This window comes from Thalassophryne amazonica, chromosome 9 (genome assembly GCF_902500255.1).
Source record: "Thalassophryne amazonica chromosome 9, fThaAma1.1, whole genome shotgun sequence".
Classification (NCBI taxonomy): Eukaryota; Metazoa; Chordata; class Actinopteri; order Batrachoidiformes; family Batrachoididae; genus Thalassophryne; species Thalassophryne amazonica.
Window position 1 is genome coordinate 84,383,430 of NC_047111.1, and position 26,075 is coordinate 84,409,504.

Here is a 26,075-nt window from a genome sequence, read left to right on the forward strand (position 1 = left end):
CTTAAATTATGACAGCTGTCCAAAAAATCTGCATCGGCCCACCGGGCATTGCCCGGTATGCCAGATGGCCTGTCCATGCCTGGGGCCTTCCTGTGTGGAGTTTGCATGTTCTCCCTGTATTTGCGCGGGTTCCCTCTGGGTGCTCCGGCTTCCTCCCACATTTACAGACATGCAGGTTAGGTGTGCGTGTATGTGTAAATCTGTTTGTCTGTCTATATGTGGCCCTGTGATAGACTGGCGTCCTGTCCAGGGTGGATCAGGTCCAGTGACTGCTGGGATAGGCTCTGTCCCCCAGTGACCCTTAATTGGAATAAGCGGGTATGGAAAATAGATGATCACTCACTGATGATTAATTTAACTCTATTTTCAGATAAATGGTCTTCTGAATAAATTAAACATTAATTAAATTAAACATTGTTTTCATTTGTTCTTTTAAATTGAGGCATATACATTTAATTGTGAGGAAATGATAGCTATAACACTGTGACCAAGTCTTGCAGTTCTCTGAGCATGATTCAGAGGTGGTACTGACACTTTTATTTTCAAAGCAGCGTACTGCTTCTTTGATTTGGGGTTGTGGATACAGCCACTCAGTGGGTAGATGTCGGGAGCGAGCTCAGGGAACGTGCACAGAGGAAAGTGGAGGAGGAGAAAAATCAAATGGAGATTTTTAAACAACAAGAAATGAAAGATGCTCATTACATCATTACATACAGTCACAATTATGCAAATAACACACAGTTAAGTATTTAGTGGTGGTTTCCTCCTCTGGAATAGTCATGTTTATTTTTAATGCTTATGGTGGAAAATGTGGTATGTACATAACAGTTTTTGTTGTTGTTGTAGTTGTTGTTGTTGTTGTTTTTTTTTTTGGAACATATATTGAAAATGCCCATGACCCAATCTCAGATAAATGGGTAGAGATGAGATGAGATTATATTAAATATGTACTGAAAACACTGTTTTCCTTGTAACAATAAAAAATAAACTGAAAGTGTCTTATTTCCATCCTTCTTTATTTTCCTTCATTCAGTGAAGTTCAGCGGCGTTTTGGGATTACCTTTCACTGCTATGCTGATGATATTCAGTTATACATGCTGATAACTGCTGATAATCTTGTTTACATAAAATCCTTAGAAGATTGCCTTGCATCAATGAGAAGTTGGATGTCTAGAAACTTCCCACTTTTAAACTCTGATAAGACTGAAATGATGGTTCTTGGTCCAGTGAGACATCGGCATCAATTTGACCAGTTAACGCTCAGCCTAAGCTCATGTGTCCTACATCACACTGATGAAGTGAGGAACCTTGGGGTAATTTTTGATCCTACATTGTCCTTGGACCTCCACATTACAAATATTACAAGGACTGCTTTCTTCCACCTGCAAAATATAGCGAAGATTCGTCCCATCCTGTCTATGGCTGATGCTGAGACCCTGATCCATGCGTCTATCTCTTCTAGATTGGATTACTGCAATGTTCTATTTTCTGGTTTACCGCAGCCCAGCATTAGGGCTCTCCAATTGGACATGAAGCAGAAAGTGCAACCACATTACACCCATTTGGCATCCCTTCACTGGATTCATGTCCCAGTGAGATCAGATTTTAAGGTTCTGCTACTAGTTCATGGACTGGCACCTCCCTACCTAACTGAACTAATTAAACCTTATGTACCGGCCCGGGTTTTGCATTCTCAGGGTGGAGGACTACTTTGTGTCCCTAGGGTGAATAAGAAGTCTGCAGGTCATAGAGCTTTCTCTGACCATGCCCCTGTTCTGTGGAATGATCTCCCTGCATCAACAAAACAGTCAGATTCTGTGGAAACATTCAAGTCCAGACTTAAGACGCACTTATTTTCCCTTTCGAATGGCTAGCATACTGGTATAGTTTGTTTTCCGCTTTTTGCTGTTTTAATTCATTTGATTAGGAAATGGAGCGGGCCGCGGCCTCAACTTTACCTAAATTCTGAGTCTTTTAGTGAAGTTTAGGGCTAGTGGCCGGCAATCACCTTAGTATTTCTTCTGTTTTCTTGTTGTTTAATTCTGGCAAATTATACAGTATTTCTTGTCTTTCTGATGCCTGATTCTGTTTTTTTTTCTCTCTGTTTAGGGTGCAGCTCCATCCAGAGATGGGAGGTGTATTTGTGCTGGAGACCCTTCTGTCCTGTGCACCAACAGCATTTCCTGTATATTCGTTTTGTGAATTGTTTCTCTCAATTGTTCTGTAATTTGTGTCTGTACTATGGCCCAAGCAGAGGGTCACCCCTTTGAGTCTGGTCTGCTTGAGGTTTCTTCCTGAGAGGGACTTTTTCCTTACCACTGTTGCTCTGGGGGTTAATAAGGTTAGACCTTACTTGTGTGAAGCGCCTTGAGGCAACTCTGTTGTGATTTGGTGATATATAAATGAAAATAAATAGAAAAAAATTGAAAAATTTAGAGGCCCTTTTGTTGTCTGTAACACACATTACACCTGATAAGTGATGACTATTTTTAAGACATTCAGATATTTGGGGCAGTGCAGAACCTTCTTTGCAACAAATTCATCCACTAATGTTGGAAGCAGATGAGAAAAGTAGAAATTCTGGAGGTGTTTCATATGTATGTCTGTAAAGACTTTGTCGAATGAAATGTCCAACTCCATGTGCAGGCGCTCAGTTGGTGTCCAGATAACCAGCTACAGACACATCAGTGTCAACTGGACCGAGAGGGATGCGTTGTGTTGACTCCTCCCACTCGCTACGCACAAAGTCACAATCTCCGGCATGGGTATGCTCTGACCAGAAGGCCAAAAACCTGGGTTCTAGCCCTCTGGACAGAGAATCCTATTAACTGTTGGGGAGTGAGGTTTACTGACTACTATTGCACAGCAACTCCTGCTGGCCTCCATCACAACCCCATACCTGACTTGGCTGTGTTTATTTGTCCCTTGGCCTGTTCCAGTGGTTGGGATTATGAACAATGAGGCACCTGCATACTGGATCACGACCAGAGAAGCACACCACATGGCCAAAATGTCATCACTGATGTTCCCTCATAATGCATGTAATCAACCTCATCTGAGTTTTCCTGAATAACTGTTCATTTGCCACCCAGCTATTCAGTGATGCCCACGTATCTTCTGAAATACTGTAGTGTTGAAGGCATCCAGTCATCAGCTTTGGCCACTCAATTGCATCCAAGGTATCGGCATCACCACGCACCTCTGAATGTGGAACAGAACTGCAAAGCTTGACAATTTCCACAGATTGTGATGATTAACAACCTGGAGACAGAGAACAGCTTATACAGTTTATTTTGGTGAGATGTAGGCAGGCTTGGCTGGAGTGGTCTGACAGTGGAGGACAGGAACAGCTGAGCAGGGCAGCAGAGTTGAATATGAGTGAATCAAACTGGCACCTGAAGTCTAAAGCAAGGTAGATGGCACCTAGTGTTAAAGATTTTGTATATATGTTATCACTGTTAAACATTTGTACCTTTGTCTTCTTTCTCATGAAAACGGTGTTGTGCTGTTTTGCACCTGTCTTAACGTAACCCTGAGCATGTACTTGTTATTCAACCTTGTTTTAGCATGCTGGGGTCAATCTGAACTGGGAATGAAGAGCTGGATGTACTTATTATTATTATACAACTTTGTTTTTGTAGCCGCTAACGACTGGGAGTGAAGCATGATGGGGTCAGGCTGAACTGGGAGTAAAAGAACTGGAGGTTGTTTTGATGTGATGCTTAGTGTGAAGAACAGGACACTCCAGGCAGATGCAGAACAGCTGATAACTGCAACAGATGAACAGGATGTGCTGACCTTCGACGATAAGATTAAAAGAAAGAAACTGTTTTTCCTTACAGCTGCACTTATTGACGTATGTGTTTATGTTACGGGAAGAAACTTGTCTTGCATCGTCCCCCCCACCCTTAGGACAAGTTTTATGATGTGGTGAGGGCTTCTCTAATAAAAAGAGCGGGAGCGCAGGCCAGACTTTAGTGTAGCCTTGGTGTACAGCCTGACTGCACTCCGCGCAAGATATATTTGACTTTCTGTCTCACTGGTGTTTCTTGACTCTGTTTGTCTTATCAAGGTTTTAAGAATGTTTGGAGGAGAAAATACCCAACATTGACTGGGGGCTCGTCCGGGATCTCAACAACACCGGAGGTGTCCGGCGGAGGTCGTCAAGTCCAGACGTAAATCCTTGGCCAAGGTCCGATCGATTGATCGTGTCTGCAATTTGTCGACCACCGTTGGCATCGTCTGGTTGACGAGATTTTCCAGAAGAAGACAGACAGGAGGTCGAGTCAGTGAGTAGAATTTCTTTGTAACAGTACTGAGTGAGTGGTGATCAGATCACATAAAACAGTTAAACTCCGTAAGCGATGGCGTGGAATCGTCTGTTAATGTAAAGCAGTTAAAATCCGCGAGGAGGGCGGACTCCTCTACGGTTGCGAGGGACGCACGTAGTTAAATTCCGAAGGAGGGTACGGACTCCTCTGTTTTAAATACGTAAAGGAAATCCCGGGTAGACATACGTGCACTGTAAAAAGGCAGTTAAATCTCGCAGGGACGGTGGAGTCCCCTAATGCAGGACATTAGTTAAATTCCACGGGAGGGCGAGCTCCCCTGGCCTAAGAATACGCGTACGGTTATTAAAAGTGTTTCTATGTGTAAATAGTGTTTTGTGTAAGTGTGAATAGAATAACTGTGTGAAAGTGTAATACTTTGGACAACGTTAGTGACAACCGTGTGTGTGGAAGCGAAGGCAAGTGATTCCGCTTCCTACGGGGAGGTGAAAGGAATCAACCACACGACGGCGAATTAACTGTCACGTCCAAAGAAAGTGAAAACTTCAGATTTAGAACACCCTAGGTGTGCCCCCGTCTGAAGTCCAAATTATAACAAGGGATAATAAAAATGGGGGGTAAGACGTCTAAAAATAAGGAAAATTTATCAACTGACGACTGGAAATTTATGGAAGCAAAAAATCCAAAAGCAACAAAGAAATTGGAGACCTGGATAAATAAACATGACTTTGACGGACGACTGAACCTGGTCAGTATACAGAAGCTAAAGAAGGAGTTAGAACGGGAACATAAAGGTGATGAGAAAAAGATGCAGAAAGTAGGGGCCGATTTAGTGGCATTTTGGGATGAGGAAGCAGAGAACAGACGGAAGGGAGCAGAGAAGCGACGATTAGAGAAAGCAAGGAAAAAGAAAGCTGTAGGTAAGGCAGAAGAAGATGTGATAATTCAGCACAGAGAATCAGAACAGCCTCAACAACCACCGCCGGCTGGATCGTCGGTGACAACAACACCTTTATATCCTCCTCTACCAGAGGATGATGATGTACCGCCACCACAGTATGATTTGGCAGTAAAACCTAAGGTAAAAAGTGAAAAACACGAAAAATCACAAACACGCAGTCAAGCGAAAGTGCCTACAGCCCCTCCCATGGTGGAACACAGTGACCAGGGAGATGCCTATCCTATGATAGAAGTACCAAATCCTCGTGCAGGAACAGCAGGACATCGATCAACCATGCTCGTATATCGAACATGGAATGCTGATGATATCAAAGCAGCAGTCGACATGATACCATCGCCACATGTCGATATCGAGGGATTTATGCAGGATATAGAAAACATTAGAAATTCTTACCACCTTAATGGACCTGAAGTCCAACATGTAACACACCCATATTTCCTGTAAAAAAGGCTCCGCCCTCAGTGGGATGGAGAATGATTCAAGATCTGCAGGCAGTAAATGCTGCTGTGATTACAAGAGCACCATGTGTTCCAGAGCCACACACCTTGTTAAATTCGCTACAACCAATACAGCAACCAATATTGACAGAATTAAGTACGTCAAAGGGGGTGTCCATACAAGCAAAGGGGGTGCCCATACAAGCAAAGGGGATGTCCGTACAAGGCACAAAAGACATGAAGGCAGATGACTGGTTCCTAGTAACTACAGGAATTAGTGGACAAAATAACAATTGGCTTTTAATGGCAGAACAAGCAGGACTAGCAGCAAAGAAGGACTGTGTTGTATGTATGGGACCCAGACCTATATTACAGGTAATACCGGCAGCATTACCCAAAGACTGTCTGCTGACTGTAATGACACAGACATACATTGCAGCAAACAACAATTGTTCTAAGTGGGACAAGATCTATCCATTGACCAAATTGACTAAGATTAAACCTTTATTTTCAAGCAAAGTTGGGCATGCCAACCATACATGTGTAAACTTGACAGGGACAAGTAAGACTTTGGGTAGCTTAAACCACACTGCCTGGTGTAAGGATGTGGTCCATAGTACTCCCACATTCAAACCTGTCGGTAGGAGTGACGTATGGTGGTGGTGTGGTGATAACAGAATCTTTGACAGACTGCCACGAAATGTGTCAGGTTATTGTGCATTAATATCATTATTGTTACCAGTTAAAGCTATACCCATGACCCCTGAAGACGTTACGACATATGCAGCCTCTCTTATTCCTGAAGATTGGCAGAAAGGCATAGCCAGACATAGAGTAAAAAGAGATTGGAAAGGAGTGGGAAATCCAACATATATTGATGCAATAGGAGTCCCCAGAGGAGTGCCTGACGAGTATAAACTGGTTGATCAAATAGCAGCTGGATTCGAATCTTCCATCTGTTGGTGGTGTTCCATTAATAAAAACGTGGACAGAATAAACTACATCCACTACAATGTACAGAAATTAGGAAATTGGACTGAAGAAGGATTTAAGGCTGTCCATTCACAGTTAGAAGCCACATCCCTTATGGCCTTCCAGAACCGTATTGCTCTGGATATGTTGTTGGCAGAGAAAGGAGGTGTTTGTGCCATGTTCGGAGAACAATGCTGCACATTCATTCCCAACAACACAGCTGCAGATGGCAGTCTCACTCAAGCCATCGACGGGCTGAGGACGTTGAACAGGAAGATGAAAGAGCACAGTGGAGTAAACACCGAAGGCTGGGATTGGTGGCTGGAAGGGATGGGAAAATGGAGGTCTTTGATTTCTTCACTATTAGTGTCTATAGCAGTATTTGCTGCGATTCTAACATTGTGTGGATGTTGTTGTATTCCATGTCTCCGAGGCCTTGTAAATAGAATGATAACCACAGCAATAAGTCCAGGACCAGGAGGGTGTCCAGCATCATATCCACTCCTGGGGAAAGACGACGACGACGAGGACGATGACTCTCATGACCTGTACCCAGACCAATGGAAGTATGATGAACACCTAGAATTTTGGTGGATCAGGCGTGGAGGATCACAATGGAGACTGAAAGATCTGGCCATGTCTGGATGTCTGAGCCATGGTTAAATCCTGTAGTGGCTTGACTGGAGATAGGTTGTAGGTGAGCAGACTCAGCAGCTGCAGAGGATCAGACGGGCAGGCCGGAGGAGGGAACCCAGAGTCCACACCCAGCAACACAGAGACAGACTGCGACAGACTGAGACAAACATGAGAGGACGAAAACGACAAGACACACAAGGAAAGACAAAGCCTAAACTCTAATACACATAGTTCCTCTGTCAAAATCTGTTTGTGCTGAAGCAGCAGTAAAAACAACTTTTTATACATTGAAACCACTTATAATAATAATAATAATATAATAATGGGCAGCACGGTGGCTTAGTGGTTAGCACTGTTGCCTCACAGCGGGAAGGTTGTGGGTTCAATTCCCGTGGCCTTTCTCTGTGGAGTTTGCATGTTCTCCCCGTGTTTGCATGGGTTTCCTCCGGGTGCTCCGGTTTCCTCCCACATCCAAAGACATGCGGGTTAGGTGGATTGGACTCTTTAAAATTGTCCGTAGGTGTGTGTGTGGGTGTGTCTGTGTTTGTTTGTCTATTTGTGGCCCTGCGACAGACTGGCGTCCTGTCCTGGGTGTACCCCGCCTCGCGCCCTATGACTGCTGGGATAGGCTCCAGCCCCCCGCGACCCTTAATTGGACTAAGCGGTAGAAGATGAATGAATGAATGAATAATAATAATACCTTTATTGTCATTGTACATATACATACAATGAAATGTCTCATTTGCATTCAACTCTTCATAATTACAGTTACACACAATCCTGCAAAGCACCCTTTCTGTCCTTCTCTCAAGCCTCTTCTTCCAGCTTCTCCTGTAGGATCTCAGTGTGTTCCTGAGACATATGGGTTCCAAAATCTTTTGTGTTTGTTCTGGATTTACCTCTGGATTACCTCCCTGTTGAATACACCCAGAAAACCTCCAAAAGGAGGCATGAGGCAACTTATTATACCTTTTCTGTTGGGAAAGTGTAAGTACACGGACCCACAACAGGGGGCGCAAATGAACGGACAATGGAATAGGTCAAATAACAACACTTTACTGTTGTGAATGTGCACAACAAATACAACAGATTACAATAATGGACAAAAGTCAATTCTCAAAGGTGTCGTGTGGGCAGGCTCGAAGATAGGAGACGCCTCTCCAAAGTAGAACCGGAACCACACGGTTTCCTCCGCCACCAGACCCCAGGAATACTGGAGCCGCCAAGTCCCAAACTCCCAGGTGGCCACTGCCTCCGCGTGTCGGACCTGGTACTGCTGGCGAGGAACAAAGAACAATTAAAGGAGGGCGCGTTTGCACCCAGGAATCCGAACGGTAGGAAAGCTACCTCCACCTCTCGTTGGAAAAGTAATCTCCAGAACAATGCACAAAATCCAAAAGGATACAATCCGTCAGCAGAGATACGTTACCTTCTAGGTAGAAACGATATCTCGGCAAAGAGGTGGAGACGTCGTCCTGCAGATATACTCCTGCCGATCAGCTGATTGGTAACAGCTGTTGCAGGTGATGCGTGACAGCTGTCACCCTGGCTGCTCCTGTGAGGCGACTGCGCCCTCTCGTGCCTGAAGCCCGCACTTCAGGCAGGGCGCCCTCTGGTGGTGGGCCAGCAGTACCTCCTCTTCTGGCGGCCCACACAACAGGACCCCCCCCTCAACGGGCGCCTCCTGGCGCCCGACCAGGCTTGTCCGGGTGGCGGCGGTAGAAATCGGCCAGGAGGGCCGGGTCCAGGATGAAGCTCCTCTTCACCCAGGAGCGTTCTTCAGGTCCATACCCCTCCCAGTCCACCAAATACTGGAAGCCCCGTCCCATCCTACGGACATCTAAGAGCCGGCGCACAGTCCAAGCCGGCTCGCCATCGATGATCCGGGCAGGAGGTGGTGCCGGACCGGGAGTACAGAGGGGTGAGGTGTGATGGGGCTTGATCCGGGACACGTGGAAAACAGGATGGATCCGCAGTGAGGCCGGAAGCTGAAGCCTCACTGCGGCTGGACTGATGACCTTAATGATCTTGAACGGACCGATATACCGGTCCTGCAGTTTAGGGGAGTCCACTTGAAGGGGTATGTCCTTGGTAGACAACCACACTGCCTGCCCTGGCCGGTACGTAGGGGCCGGGGTCCGCCGATGGTCTGCATGGGCCTTCGTCCTCATCCAGGCCCTCAGCAAGGCAGAACAGGCGGCACGCCACACCCGACGGCACTTCCGTAGGTGGGCCTGGACCGAGGGCACACCGACCTCTCCCTCAACCACCGGAAACAAAGGAGGCTGGTACCCCAGACATACCTCGAAAGGGGAGAGGCCGGTGGCTGACGACACCTGGCTGTTATGGGCATACTCGATCCAGGCCAGATGGGTACTCCAGGCCGCCGGGTGCGCGGCTGTCACACAACGCAGGGCCTGCTCCATCTCCTGATTGGCCCGTTCTGCTTGCCCGTTGGTCTGGGGATGATACCCGGATGAGAGACTCACCGTGGCCCCCAGTTCCCGGCAGAAGCTCCTCCAGACGTGCGAGGAGAACTGGGGACCGCGACCGGAGACGATGTCTGTTGGGATCCCATGCAGCCGGACGACGTGGTGAACCAGGAGGTCCGCTGTCTCCTGGGCCGTCGGGAGCTTCGGGAGGGCCACGAAGTGGGCCGCCTTGGAGAATCGGTCCACTATCGTGAGAATGGTGGTGTTGCCCTGGGATGGCGGGAGGCCTGTGACAAAATCCAGGCCGATGTGGGACCAGGGGCGATGGGGCACGGGCAGCGGCTGGAGCAGTCCCGAAGCCCTGCGATGGTCAGCCTTGCCCCTGGCACAGGTGGTGCAGGCCTGGATATAATCCCGGACGTCGGCCTCTAGGGACGCCCACCAGAAGCGCTGCCGGACAACTGCCACGGTTCTTCACACCCCTGGATGACAGGAGAGCTTAGAGCCGTGACAGAAGTCCAGGACTGCAGCCCTAGCTTCTGGTGGGACGTAGAGTCTGTTCTTCGGCCCAGTTCCGGGGTCTGGGCTTTGTGCCAGGGCCTCCCGGACGGTTCTCTCTACGTCCCAGGTGAGGGTGGCCACTATAGTGGACTCCGGGATGATGGGTTCCGGTGGATCCGACAACTCCGTTTTGACTTCATCTTCATGTACCCGGGACAAGGCATCCGATCTCTGGTTTTTGGTCCCGGGACGGTAGGTGATCCGGAAGTCAAAACGGCCGAAGAACAGTGACCAGCGGGCTTGCCTGGGGTTCAGCCGCTTGGCGGTCCTGATATACTCCAGGTTCTGGTGGTCAGTGAAAACCGTGAATGGCACGGACGTTCCCTCCAACAGATGTCTCCACTCTTCAAGAGCCTCTTTCACCGCAAGGAGTTCTCGATTGCCGACGTCATAATTCCGTTCGGCTGGGATCAACCTGCGGGAAAAATAGGCACACGGGTGAAGGACCTTATCGGTCTTCCCGCTCTGGGAAAGCACAGCTCCTATCCCTGAGTCCGAGGCGTCCACTTCAACCACTAACTGGCGACTAGGATCGGGCTGCACCAGAACGGGTGCAGACGAGAAGCGTCGTTTCAACTCCTTGAACGCGGCATCGCAACGATCCGACCAGGTGAAGGGGATTTTTGGTGAGGTCAGGGCTGTCAGGGGGCTAACTACCTGACTGTAGCCCTTAATGAACCTCCTGTAGAAATTTGCAAAGCCGAGGAACTGTTGCAGCTTCCTACGGCTAGTGGGTTGGGGCCAGTCTCTCACCGCCGCAACCTTGGCCGGATCAGGAGCGACGGAGTTGGGGGAGATGATAAACCCCAGGAAGGACAAAGAAGTGCGGTGAAACTCGCACTTCTCGCCCTTCACAAACAGCCGGTTCTCCAACAACCGCTGCAGGACCTGACGTACATGCCGGACATGAGTCTCAGGATCCGGAGAAAAGATGAGTATATCGTCTAGATATACGAAGACGAATCGGTGCAGGAAATCCCGCAAGACATCATTAACCAAAGCTTGGAACGTCGCAGGGGCGTTTGTGAGGCCGAACGGCATGACCAGGTACTCAAAGTGACCTAAGGGGGTGTTAAATGCCGTCTTCCACTCGTCTCCCTTCCGGATCCGAACCAGGTGATACGCATTTCTAAGATCTAGCTTAGTGAATATTCGGGCTCCATGCAGGGGCGTGAACACTGAATCCAACAGGGGCAACGGGTATCGATTACGAACCGTGATTTCGTTCAGTCCCCTATAATCAATGCATGGACGAAGTCCGCTGTCTTTTTTACCCACAAAAAAGAAACTTGCACCCATCGGGGAGGTGGAATTCCAGGTCAACCCGGCGGCTAAAGAGTCCCGGATGTAGGTCTCCATTGATTCGCGCTCAGGTCGTGAGAGGTTGTACAGCCTGCTGGACGGGAACTCAACGCCTGGAACCAAATCAATGGCACAATCGTACGGACGGTGGGGGGGAAGGGTGAGCGCCAGATCCTTACTGAACACATCCACAAGGTCATGGTACTCCACCGGCACCATCCCCAGATTGGGTGGGACTCTGACCTCCTCTTTAGCCTGGGAACCGGGAGGAACCGAGGAACCTAAACATACCCGATGGCAGGTCTCGCTCCACTGAACCACTACCCCGGACGGCCAATCGATCCGGGGATTGTGTTTTAACATCCAGGGGAACCCTAAAATCACACGGGAGGTAGTAGGAGTCACAAAAAACTCGATCTCCTCCCGGTGATTTCCTGACACCACCAGAGTTACTGGTGGTTTCTTATGTGTGATTGGTGGGAGTAGGGAGCCATCTAGTGCCCGCACCTGCACAGGCGAGGTAAGCGCCACCAGAGGGAGCCCTATCTCCCTGGCCCATCTGCTGTCTAACAGATTCCCTTCAGAGCCCGTGTCCACCAGTGCTGGGGCCTTCAGGGTTAAATCCTCATAAAGGATTGTCACTGGGAGTCGTGTGGCAATATGGGTATGTCCCACGTGAATGTCTTGGCCCACCCCTAACCCAGTGTCTAGGGGCGGGCGTTGGTGTTTTAACCGCTCGGGGCAGTCCCTTACTTGATGCTCTATTGAGCCACAAACAAAGCATGCTCCGCGGGCTAGCCTCCTCTGTCTATCTGGTGCCCTAAATTTGGCCCTGCTCGTGTCCATAGCTTCATCAACAGGGGGAGCTGTCACCACACTGAGCGTAGAGGCCGTGGAGCGTGGGGAGGGCGGAACTCGGTCGGAACCGGAAGGGAGAGGGACGGCGCATGCCTGGCCACGCCCTTCGTCTCGTTCCCGACGGCGTTCTTCTAACCGATTGTCTAATCGTATAACGAGATCAATAAGCCCGTCTAAATCCCGCGGTTCGTCCTTGGCCACCAGGAGCTCCTTCAGGACCAACGACAGTCCGTTTACGAAGGCGGCGCGGAGGACAGTGCTATTCCAGCCGGACCTCGCAGCCGCGATGCGGAAGTCGACTGCATAAGCAGCTGCGCTCCGGCGCCCCTGTCTCATTGACAGCAGCACGGCTGAAGCGGTCTCTCCTCTATTTGGGTGATCAAACACTGTTCTGAACTCCCTCACAAACCCATCATATGTCAGAAGGAGCCGTGAATTTTGCTCCCAGAGCGCTGTAGCCCAAGCGCGTGCCTTGCCGCGAAGCAGATTAATTACATAAGCTATCTTACTAGCATCAGTCGCGTACATGACGGGACGTTGTGCGAAGACGAGCGAACACTGCATAAGAAAGTCCACGCATGTCTCCACACAACCCCCGTACGGCTCTGGAGGGCTTATGTATGCTTCAGGGGAAGGTGGGAGGGGTCGTTGAATGACCTGTGGAACGTCACTGTTGCGCACAGGATCGACAGGAGGGGGAGCCGCAGCAGCGCCCTGAGGGCGCGCTTCCACCTGCGCGGCGAGAGCCTCCACCCTGCGGTTAAGGAGGACGTTCTGCTCGGTCATTAGATCCAACCGAGCCGTAAAAGCGGTGAGGATTCGCTGCAACTCACCGACCATTCCTCCTGCAGACGCCTGTGCGCCCTGCTCTTCCATTGGCCGTTCAACAGCCGGTTGACGCCCCTCGGGGTCCATGACGTTGGCCGAGATATCCTGTTGGGAAAGTGTAAGTACACGGACCCACAACAGGGGGCGCAAATGAACGGACAATGGAATAGGTCAAATAACAACACTTTACTGTTGTGAATGTGCACAACAAATACAACAGATTACAATAATGGACAAAAGTCAATTCTCAAAGGTGTCGTGTGGGCAGGCTCGAAGATAGGAGACGCCTCTCCAAAGTAGAACTGGAACCACACGGTTTCCTCCGCCACCAGACCCCGGGAATACTGGAGCCGCCAAGTCCCGAACTCCCAGGTGGCCACTGCCTCCGCGTGTCGGACCTGGTACTGCTGGCGAGGAACAAAGAACAATTAAAGGAGGGCGCGTTTGCACCCAGGAATCCGAACGGTAGGAAAGCGACCTCCACCTCTCGTTGGAAAAGTAATCTCCAGAACAATGCACAAAATCCAAAAGGATACAATCCGTCAGCAGAGATACGTTACCTTCTAGGTAGAAACGATATCTCGGCAAAGAGGTGGAGACGTCGTCCTGCAGATATACTCCTGCCGATCAGCTGATTGGTAACAGCTGTTGCAGGTGATGCGTGACAGCTGTCACCCTGGCTGCTCCTGTGAGGCGACTGCGCCCTCTCGTGCCTGAAGCCCGCACTTCAGGCAGGGCGCCCTCTGGTGGTGAGCCAGCAGTACCTCCTCTTCTGGCGGCCCACACAACACTTTCCTTCAAAAACATAAAAACATTGTACTTTCTTGAGGGGCTGCTGTCAGCAGACATCGTGCAATATTAGTGTCCTGATAGCAGTTATTTAACGAAGAAAAATGTGAGTCTCTACATATATTTGGGCCCCTGGAATTCAGCCCAGGCAGCCTATGCAGAAATTGACCTCAGACCTGCTTCAGTGTACTAAACTGTGTTTATGACTGAGTGAAGTGCTGCCACCAACATTTTGCACACGTAAACTGCACTTGTATGTCAGGATTCACACCTACAAAAACACAAACTTCTCATACCCCAACAACACTTGTTTGGGTGACGGTCATGAAGAGTACCTTCTCTAAGTCTGTTTTCCATTCATCCATACATCTGAATATCTGCCACTATGGTGCATTCAGAAAGTATTCACAGCGCTTCACGTTATCCACAATTTTTGCTAATTTATTTTATATATATATGTGTGTGTGTAAAGCTAAAAAATCACATGTATATAAGTATTCACAGCCTTTGCCATGAAGCTCAAAATTGAGCTCAGGTGCATCCTGTTTCCACTGAGCAGCCTTGTGATGTTTCTACAGCTTAATTGGAGTCCACCTGGGGAAAATTCACTTGAGTGGACATGACTTGGAAAGGTACACACCTGTCTGCTTTCAAGGTCCCACAGTTGACAGTGCGTGTCAGAGCACAAAACAAGCATGAAGTCAAAGGAATTGTCTGTAGACCTCCAACACAGGATGATCTTGAGGCACAAACCTTGGGAAGGGCACAGAAACATTTCTACTGCTTTGAAGGACCCAATGAGCACAGTGGCCTCTATTATCCATAAATGGAAGACGTTTGAATCCACCAAGACTCTTCACGGAGCTGGTCGCATGTCTAAACTGAGTGAGAAGGACCTTAGGTGATGAAGAATCTGATGGTCACTCTGTCAGAGCTCCAGCATTCCTCTGTGGAAAGAGGAGAACCTTCCAGAAGGACCATAATCTCTGCACCAGTTAGGCCTGTATGGTAGAGTGACCAGATGGAAGCCACGCCTTGGTAAAAGGCACATGACAGCCCACCTGGAGTTTGCAAAAAGGCACCTGAAGGACTCTCAGATCATGAGATACAAAATTCTCTAGTCTGATGAGACAAAGATTGAAGTCTTTGGCATGAATGCCAGGCATCATGTTTGGAAGAAACCAGGCACCATCCCTACAGTGAAACATGGTGGTGGCAGCATCATGCTGTGGGGATGTTTTCCAGCAACAGGAACTGGGAGACTAGTCAGAATTGTGGGAAAGATGAATGCAGCAATGTACAGAGACATCCTGGATAAAAACCTGCTCCAGAGCACTTGACCTCAGAGTGGGGCAACGGTTCATCTTCTAACAGGACAGTGACCGTAAGCACACAGCCAAGATATCAAAGGAGCTGCTTCAGGACAACTCTCTGAATGTCCTTGAGTGGCCCAGACCTGAATCTGATTGAACATCTGATCTGAAAATGGGTGTGCACCGACACTCCCCATCCAACCTGATGGAGCGTGAGAGGTGCTGCAAAGAAGAATGGGCAAAACAGCCCAAAGGTAGGAGCACCAAGCTTGTGGCATCATATTCAAGAAGACCTAAGGCTGTAATTGCTACCAAAGGTGCATCAACAAGGTATTGAGCAAGTGGTGTGAATATTTATGTACGCGTGATTTCTTAGTTTATTTTTAATATATTTGCAAAAATGAAAAACAAAACTTTATGTTGTCATTATGGGGTGTTGTGAGTAGAAGTTTGAGGGGAAAAATGAATTTCATCCATTTTGGAATAAGGCTGTGCCTGTAACATAAAATGTGGAAAAAGTGAAGCACTGTGAATACTTTCTGGATGCACTGTACATCTCTAACCATAATCATTTGGTTTTTATACATCCCAATGACCTGTCTCTGAACTGACTTGCATATTACACAATTAGATCACGACATCAGTGGCTAGAAACTTATATTTTGACTCATCAAATTTATATTACTTGAGCAAGGCCCATACATTTTTGACACAACATACAACCTACAGTTCACGGCTTCTTGTTAGTTTCATGTTTAGACCACAGTTGATATTGTTCAGTTTCAGTTCCTTTTTATTGCCATCATACAGTCAAGTTCATCAGTAGTGCTTATACAAACTGTACAACATAAACATTGTGTTAGACCATTGTGTACTAGGATATGGAAGCACACACACACACACACACACACACACAGAAAATAGTAGATGGAAAAGATAAGATGCAAAACAAGCTGTGAAAACAGTAGAAGCAGCAATTACAGTTTGGATAAACACAGTTGCAGTAAACACACACACACACACACACACACACACACACACACACACACACACACACACACACACACACACACACACACACACACACACACACACACACACAGATATATATATTCAACAGCCATTCATATGAATCTGGTTTACATCATAAAAAATAAAAGAAGATGTTAACACACTTGCAATTTATGCATAGATAACAGATTTCACTGTGCATGCTACAGTGTTTATATGTCTCCGTCTTGACCAAGCTGTGTGTTTAATTCACTCAGACCTCATTAATGAATATCTAATGTTTCACTGGGGAGCCTATTTGAATATCTGCCTTCATCATTTGGAAGATTTCAGTCAGTCGCCTTAAGAGCAGTGAGGCCACCTTACACTGTTAATGCCATGCTGCTTTAAGGTAAGAAAAAGGTTTGTTCCTGTTTAAAATGTGTCACATCTTTTTACCAGCATCAAAACGTTCTTCAGACTTCTCATTAAAATGTTGCAGTGATTTACAGGAATAAATAAAGACAGCAGATATAATGTGAGCACAATGTCTAAAAAAAATGTGCTTTTAAAGTATTCATATTCACCACTAAGGTGTCAGAAATCAAATAAGGCAGAAAACTGACACTGTTTTCATAACTGATTCATTTACTGATTATTTTAATTCGTAATTATTTAATTTGTTAAATATCATAAAATGGCTTTATGACTGAAGGAACTCAAAGAAATTTCTCCATTTTACTTTTATAGCCTGAAACATCATAGCAAATTCCAATCCAATATTTTAACATTTTTCATTTTTGAGACGAAAGTGGTTTGTCTCATAATTAGCCACTTTAAAAGCGGTTACAACTTATTTGAGTAGTTTAAAGCAACAAATATTGGTTTTAAAAACCTTTTACACAGCAAAAATCATTGAGGCCATCTGTTGTAGTAGATCAACTAAAATCAGGCCAACCAGTGGTTGACAACAGTTTAAAGCCAGTATTTAAAAACTCTGTTCAGCATCAAAGCCCTTTAAAATCCATATATCACTGGTGTTGGTCAAATTAAATCAAATTATCTCTATTTTAGCCAGGTTAAATCAGGATAAATCCTTTCACCTTTGCATCAGAGCAGTTTAAAGCCAAAGCCCATCTAAAATCATCTTAAAGCCCTTTAAACAATTGGTGATTAGTGTAAATCAGTCAACATTAGATAATCTCCAACAAGATTTCATTGTGCACCCCCCCTCCCCCCATGCAATGACAATAAAGACTAGACTATTCTATTCTAACATTTTACCCTTGAATTGAAAAGATCTTTAATGTAACTGGATGAAAGCAGCAAATTTATTTTACCGTTTACACCAAATGTATGATTAACAGCCACTTTAAAGTTGTTTAAACCAGTTTAAACCAATTTTTCACAAATGAAGATAAGTATAGTGCCTGTAGATACTGTAAAATGCCTTGAAACCATCATCAGAGAGCCCTTTCAGCCAGTATATGGTATCGTTGGTGAAGGCCTTCTAAATTTCAATGATCTTATGTAATATCTAATATTTCATGTAACCTAATTAAAGTGAACTTGGGATATTTTTTACTGTTGTTTTTAGAGCAGTATAGTGCCCACAGATATATTTAAACAGTTTAAAAATGCATTTAAACCATAATAAAAGCCCTTTCAACAATAGGATTGTTGATGAGGACCTTCTGAATTCAAATGATCTGTAATGCAACTGAATGAAAGTGAATTTTATTTCAGTAAAGTCAATTTATTGTACTGCCTACAGTAAATATACTTCAAGGCCCCTTTAGTGTGTAAAGTCTTTTAAACCAGTGGTTTTCAAACTGTGGGGCGTGCTCCCCCTGGGGGATGCCAGAGTTCTTCGGTGGGGGGGAGGGGGGGTGTTCAAAAAAAAAAAAAACTGTAAACACTGTTAACCAACAAAAAAAAAAAAAAAAAAAAGAGAAAAGAGGAAAAATAAAACATTGTTAGCTAACATGCTAGGAGCAAAATAGACAAATTTTTACTGCGTAAATCTACCAGTGAGAAGACAGAGTTTGGGGCAACCAAAAAAATAAGAAAGTAGATGATGCACATCCAAGACCCAGAATCACTGCTCACACTGAACAAGAGGTGAGACTAGATGAGAGACTAAATATGTATAAAAGTTTAATTAATATTATTTAAGTTAAAATGTGTTAGCTATGTCAAAGAAGTTTAAAAACACACAGAGATGTTTAAATGTTTAAAAAATTATGTTTAAAATATGACTAATGGTAAAAAATAGTAGAATAGAAAGTTTTTAAAAACACATTTAAAATGTTTGAAGAGGGTGTAAAATATGTGAAAGAATAGAAAGTTCTTTAAAATATGTTTAAAATGTTTACAAAGGGTGTAAAATGTGTAAATGCATAGACAGTTCCTTAAAAACACATAAATATATTTAAAATGTGTTTAACGTGTAAAAAAAAACAAACACAAAGATGTTGAAATTGTGTGTATGTGTATGTGTGTGTGTGTGTGTGTGGGGGGGGGGGGGGGGCAGCTATTCATTTGTTCTCTGAGGTGAGCTCAATCTCCCACACTTTGAAAACCCCTGTTTTAAACCAATTTATCTTTGATGGACATCATCTCAAATTCAACCTGATTAAAGAAAATGTAGGACATTTTACCACTGGTTTAGGTCATTTGAAATCAAGCAAAAAGTTTGACTTTTTAAGCCCTTTAAAGTAGTTGAAAAGCCCCTGAAATCAAGTTATTGTTGTCTTAAAACAGTTTAAATCAGATTATCTCTCATGTGTCCACATCAAAGCAAGTTTAAATCACTTTTATCCTTAATTAAGTCCTTTTAACGTGACTGTCAAAGCACAGTATCGGCAAAACAGCTTTTTGAAAGAAAGTTGAACTCATTTTAATGTTGGTATTGTGGTTTTGTACTGAGGTAATAGCTGACTTAAACCAGTTTTAAGTGTGTGTGTGTGTGTGTGTGTGTGTGTGTGTGTGTGTGTGTGTGTGTGTGTGTGTGTGTGTGTGTGTGTGTGTGTGTGTGTGTGTGTGTGTGTGTGTGTGTGTGTGTGTGTGTGTGTGTAAACAGGAAACGCATACAATAAGCTGAAACTAGTAAGAATTTGGCTTTTTTTCTTGATAAGTGACTTAATTAGTTGATTATCATAAAAGTAGATACATTTCTTTTGATCTGCTCATAGAATGAATAACTATTTCAGCCCTACATCCAACATATGTATCAGCCTATATATTAGTATAATACGAGAGCATGTATTGTGCAACGTAGTGCAGTATATGTGCTTATAATACTGAGTTCTCGATGCAGCAAACCCACATTAAACCCAAGTCACTGCAGTTGTGCATCAACACTTTGTAGGAGTCATTGGAATATTCCAGGTGCAATGCTGGTGTTGTAATTGTGGAGCCAGTGGACGCTCAGCAACACAGTAAATGTCATCACTGTCAACAGTACGCCATTGCTGCTTTGGAACAGGACACTCAAAGCCGAGCAGGGGAGGAGGAGCTCTGCAACAGCAACAAAATAACTTAGGTTCAAATGTGTTAAATACAAGCAAGAGATGTAAATCGTGTCTTTTATTAACTACAAATGTGTGTGCATTTTTAATAAGTGTATCAGTGCCCCACGTATATACACCACATATATACAGTCTCATGTATGTTGCATGTTCACGCTGAAAATGGGGTCTCCTTCATCCAAATGTGCGCGCACTGTGAACAGCTAATCTTTATGTACTGATGTACATAACATAGTACTCATATGTGCATGCAAATGTACCTGCAGACTGAAAAAATATGTTTTATACACACGTGGACAAAAACTGTTGGCACCCCTATATTTTCTGTACACACTGTAATATATGGTCGGAAAAAAAATGCAAACAAAGCAGTTTTGTTTCTTCAAAATATTGTTTTTAAATGTCCAAACTTATTTGGTAACTGTCAGGGTTCATGATGTGGCACAAACAGGAGGCCGACCAAATGCAGACTCACGGGCTGAGGAATAGGAGTAGTCAAAAAAGGCTTTATCTTGAGTTCAGTCAGTGGTGCGGTAGAAAGTATGACAGCGATGTAGAGATAACAGACAGTCATAAGGCAGAGGCGGTCCAAAAAACAAGCACGGTTCAGAATCACGACATGACAGAGTAAAAAAGGCTGAGGCAAAGGCAAGGTCAAGTAGGCAAAAGAGGGACAAACATGGGTCAGCAAGAACAAACACTAAACAAGGGCTATGAAACAGTCTGGAACAAGGACACAAGGTATGACAAACTGGCAGTGACAAACACGCCACACGAGGCTTAAATCATTAGTGGGTAATCAGGACGTGATGGGAGACAGGAGCAGAAAACTTTCAGGAAGAGGGCATGGTCGGAAGAGACGCAATTGAGGGAAGACAGGACACAAGCGAGTTCAGTGACAGGTGGGCGTGGCAAACAGGAGCAGAGTACGAGGTGAAGACGGGGGAAGGTAGGAGACGTGATAGTAACCCCACCCAAAATCAGCACTGAGTAAATTAAAATACCTAAAACAAAGTTGAACAGAAACCAAAGGCCAAATAAAATACCAACATGAAAAGGATCAAAATAGGAAACAAAAGTAAGAACTGTAAAGAGATCAACAAGAAAACAAAAGGCTGGAACTAAACTAGAATGGAACTCCCCATGTGGCTAAGGTGTAACACACAGAAAAGCAAAGACCGTGGCCAGACCGAAGAACCATGAAAGGGGACATGGACACAAACGGGACAAACTATGACATAAGCAGTGTTGGCACAGTTACTTTGAAAACTTACTTTCTTAGTTACTTTTTTAGTTACTTTATACAGTTACTTCATTAGCAGCTTTATGCACTTACTTTGTTAGCAGCTGCCAACAACTTGTAGCTAATAGATAAGGTAGCTACTAAGGTAACTAGTAATCTAACTTGTTACTCTTAAGACTGAGTAATCAGCAAAGTAACTAATCAGCAAAGTAACTAATAGTTACTTATCTGAGTACTCCATCTTGAAAATAAGCAAGTTAGATTACTGGCCACTTTATTAGTTACATTCAGCAGCTGCCAAAATGTTGTCTGCAGCTGCTAATGAACTAACTGTATAAAGTTCCTATAAAATGTAACTGTAAAAAGTAAATAATAAAGTAACTTTTCAAAGTTACTGTGGCAACACTGGACACAAGACCAGACTGGACACAGAACCTGACAGTAACAAGAACAAAACAAAATGCTTTGATAGAGTGAAACAAAAAGTCCTGACATAAAATGCGTGCTGGACACAATGGACACCTTTGAATTTACAGTAAATCATCACTTTTACAGCCAGTTTTATTTAGACAAGTCAGGGGATGGATACTTGAACATTTCCAAGTCACTGAATATCTCTTAGACATCTCTGTCTGGAGGAGGCAGTTCTACTCCAGAGTCAGAGTTATTCAGTTACTCAGAATTACGTGCAATATTGTCGAACATCTTATGCAAATGTTATATACATATAACATACATATACATATACATATACATACATAACATATACATATACAAAACAAAACAAAAAATATTGTTCACTATTTACTGTATTCTGGCAAAATAATTTCATTTGGGATAAATAAAGCTGATCTTATTCTTATTTCTGAACAAAGACAAGTACATTTGGACCATGACAAACTTTTTGTAATTTTACTTCTGTGCTACCACTCTGGAGTTGAAAGAAAACAACCAACATGTGACTGTAATGTAAACTTTCACCTTGAATTCAAGGGGTTTAACAAAAATATTGCAGTCACCATTTAGAAATCTTTGTCTGTTGTTCCATCAGTCACAGCTTTCATGGAGTGGAACAATTGCAATTTTTTTTTTCATTTATATAGCACCAAATCACAACAAAGCTGCCTCAAGACGCTTGACACGAATACGATCTAACCTTACAACACAAGCACACAGGTGACAGTGGGAAGGAAAAAAACCCTCTGATGATACTGAGGAAGAAACATCAAGCAGACCAGACTCAGAGGCGTGACCCACTGGCTTAGGCCATTCCAACAGTTACAAGTTTTTATAAAGCTGAAGAACAGACAACAGGAAATCAAAGCAAAAAAAAAAAACAGAAGAAAAAAAAGTGCAGTTGTTGAGATGACCACACAAGCATTTATGACGTCAGGGGGTCAGCGCCCTAGGGTGCAGGTCTGGCATTCATCCAGCATGCTGTCAGTGGGCCTGTCACTTCGGCAGTTTATTCCAAAATGCAGACTGCGGTGTGCTGCATCAGCTTCAGACATGGCATCTCCTGGTCAGTCCAGGATCAACTAGACTCAAGTCTCTGAGGTGTCAAAACTTCCAGCAGCTTCTCACTTAGTTCAGTAAACCTTTAAATAAGCAGGAGTCCAATGGTTTATTCATCAAAAAGTAGTTGACAACAATAAACCAACAAGGTAAAACTTGGGATCATCCTGGAAAAGCTCAGCTCAGGCATCTCCTTATATTCTCTTAGGAGAAACCTGCCTATTTCTAAAACTCTTCCCCATTTTTTTCTTTTTTTAAAAACAGTCTGAAATAATTATGTCATCCCAAAGGCTTGCTGTCATTGCCGGGACATTCCATGAGCCATAACACGAAAGACGCAAAGAAAAATCCACGAACCAAACACGAAATGGGGAACCACAAACCATCATGCGCGTGCACGAACACAGTGCGAGCAGCTGCACCACATCGCGCCGCTGATGTAGACAAAAATAAAAACTAGCTGCATAATTAGTGAATATCACCAGGTTGATATGAATAATAAATAAACGGGGACGCAATACAGAACCCTGCGGTTAAATAAACCTGGTTAAATAAAAAATAAATGCCACTCACAGGATTTGAACCTGCAATTTACAAAAGCTCAGATTACCAGATGGAAACTTTACCACTGCACTACAATCACTCTCTTATAACAGGAGCGTAAAATGGCTAAAATCAACAAGAAGACAAACATTTAAAAAAAAAATTTAAAAAGCGCCATAGTAACTGACAAAATGGTGTTTGTCACTGCATATTTATGGTGATATGTGATTGAAAGTGGCGTATTTGTGGCACTGTTGGCTTGTCATATTGTCATAGTCCTGCAGTGCACGTGTACTGACACGTGTGACATTCAGATCGCCTGCTGCATGATCTGATAGTCTGTTTCACATGGAGCAGCCTGCCAACATGTGCTGTATGTGGCCACTGCAGTCTGGCTGTGTGTGCTCAGATGTGGCTCTCCGGTCCCATGTGATCATGTCTGTAAATACATATCATCAGCATATATATATATATATATATAAACAGAATACATGTAACGGCGTTACGTAATTAGGATACAAAAAAAGGTAACTGTATTCCGCTACAGTTACAAAAAAAAAAAAAGACGTATGCAGATTACAGGTATATTTAGTAAAAATGGGGAATAGTTTGCAGCATTACAATTTTAATGCATTTTATGATATTATCCAGGGTTCTAGCTAGTGCAAATGTTATGTGTCGACGCGGGTTGAGGAGTGGACCTGCGTCAGACGGAACCCAGCGCTACAAATAACCAGAAAGCGGTTCCAAAAACAATATATTTATTACACCCACTATGCATAAAAGGTGTAAAAACAAAAACAGCGTCCCTCTGGTGGAGTGACTGTTGGCACGCTCTCCAGCGCCCGCAAGGATCAAAGCCCGGCGCTCCTGGACTCACTACCACCGCCAAACACCCCCCAGGTGGACACGACAAACCGACTCTCTGTGAAGCAAAGAAGAGGTGAGGTAAGTCAGCAGTTACAACAATATCTTTCAAAAGACACACGCTATCAGCAACACATTCAGGTCTGTATCTTTTTTAACTTTATGCAAATGAGCAGCTTCTCACAACAAGTGGAGGATCACTTATCCGCACGCCACAGCAGTGAGAAGCAAACTGCACAATTCTCATCACAATTCCAGTATACTGCGTAACAAAACACCAAGTTACTATCAACAATTAATCAAACACTTAATTACCTTTAATGTGTGCTGACAGCATGTGTCCTCACCCTTCCCTGCTTCACGGGCTCGATGTGTCAAACCCAGGCGCGGTCCTCAGCGTCTCACAAACGGACATCACAAGGTCGAGTTCCCGGCAGTTCTGCTTGAATCACACATGACTTTAATGCAGAACGCCATCCAATTATCTGCTTCAGATGAAAGTCTTTAAGGTTGCATGTGAGCACCAGTCACAGGTGCTACACATGATGTTGATGAGGGTGAGGACTCTTCAGCCAGCACCTTCTCCACAGACAAATCAGTTTCCATGCCACCTGAAGAGCAAAGAAAAGAAAAGAACACCAAAATATCCAGCCACACCCCCCAACACACAACAGCAAACTTGCGTTACGGCCCGTTACGCAATAATTTTGGACCGTTACGCTTATTTTCTATACAGAGTCTGTAATCAACCAATTCTGCAGCGCGACTCCAGTTTGAAGCGTGAATCGAAGCAATGCTTCAATTCAATGGCTTGTGGCTCTTTGATTACCTGCTCTTCAGAAGCGGTAAGTTCGCTTCTTCACCTCTCTGAAAGCTATTAAAATATCACGAGTCACTTTTGTGTGGATTAAAGTCAGTAACTGGGACTCTGGTCTTGTTGCAGTCGAGAAACGAGAATTGTCCTCCATTTTGTCACAGCTTCAAACGCTGCGTGGCTCTCTGAATTAATAACGCTCGGAATTAATAACTTCAAAACAAATTGCCGCTTTAAATAAAATTACACCTTTTACAAACGTTGCAATACAGACAATAAACTACAATTGACTAAAACGTTTTTTCCTCCCAAAATGAGACGTCCTGCATTCTTTATGAACCTGACCTGCAGCACATCTGCAAGAGCTGCAGCTCATAGGTATGGAAAGACATTCATGCCAATAATAATGTCTGAAAGGAAATGCTTTTGACAAAAACTAACAGATTTTATTTCTGTTTATGTCCAGAGATCAAGGATCCACCATGTAGAGTTTATTATGTCCAGAGTTTAAGGATCCAGTAACCAATTTCATATTTATTTACTTTAAGACTCAATAAAATGTTGTTCAATTTCAAATTAATCAGCTTATAAAGCGCCAAATTACAACAAAAGCCATCTCAAGGTGCCTCACACAGAACAGTTCAACATAAAAAAATTAAAATAAATAAATAAAAATTAACAAAAATTAAAATAACTAATTAAAAACAGAAGTAAAAGAATAAAACATAACAAAATAAAAACTACTCATAAGAAAGAGAATAAAAATAGGTTTTAAGTCTTGACTTAAAAATGTCCACGGACTCCTACTGCCTCACTGAGGGCCATGTACTGGCTAACCCAGAATGAGATTACCCACTCAACAAACTTCCCCAGCCTTCTGGACATGATGAAGGGACTTGGGCTGTCGTACCTGGCTTTTCCCCTTTGGGTACCCCTAGAATGGCCAATTTTTACCTTGAATTTTCAAATGCTGCTGCTGTTCAACGCAACTCCTAAAACCATTACAATACATTTATATACATATTATATTTTTACACAATTATCCTTTATTGACCGACTTTCATTCATGAAGTCAGTGGTGTGGGTACACATCTCTATGTGTGAGTGTGACTGTGAGCGGCACAGTGCGGGTCATTATAATCTCATTATTTTAAGGTGCAAATTTTTAAAAAAAATCCCAGTCTTGTTTAACAAT

General features: G+C 44.3%; 1 long non-coding RNA gene across 1 annotated transcript; it reads right to left on the reverse strand.

Annotated features, from left to right (window-relative positions):
- Positions 1-1,180: 1,180 nt before the first annotated feature.
- LOC117516592 lies at positions 1,181-15,412 on the reverse strand. The gene is made up of 3 exons (XR_004562476.1): positions 15,402-15,412; positions 2,905-2,908; positions 1,181-1,382 (listed from the first exon to the last, which is right to left on the reverse strand). It is a non-coding gene; the product is annotated as an uncharacterized LOC117516592 (long non-coding RNA).
- Positions 15,413-26,075: the final 10,663 nt, after the last annotated feature.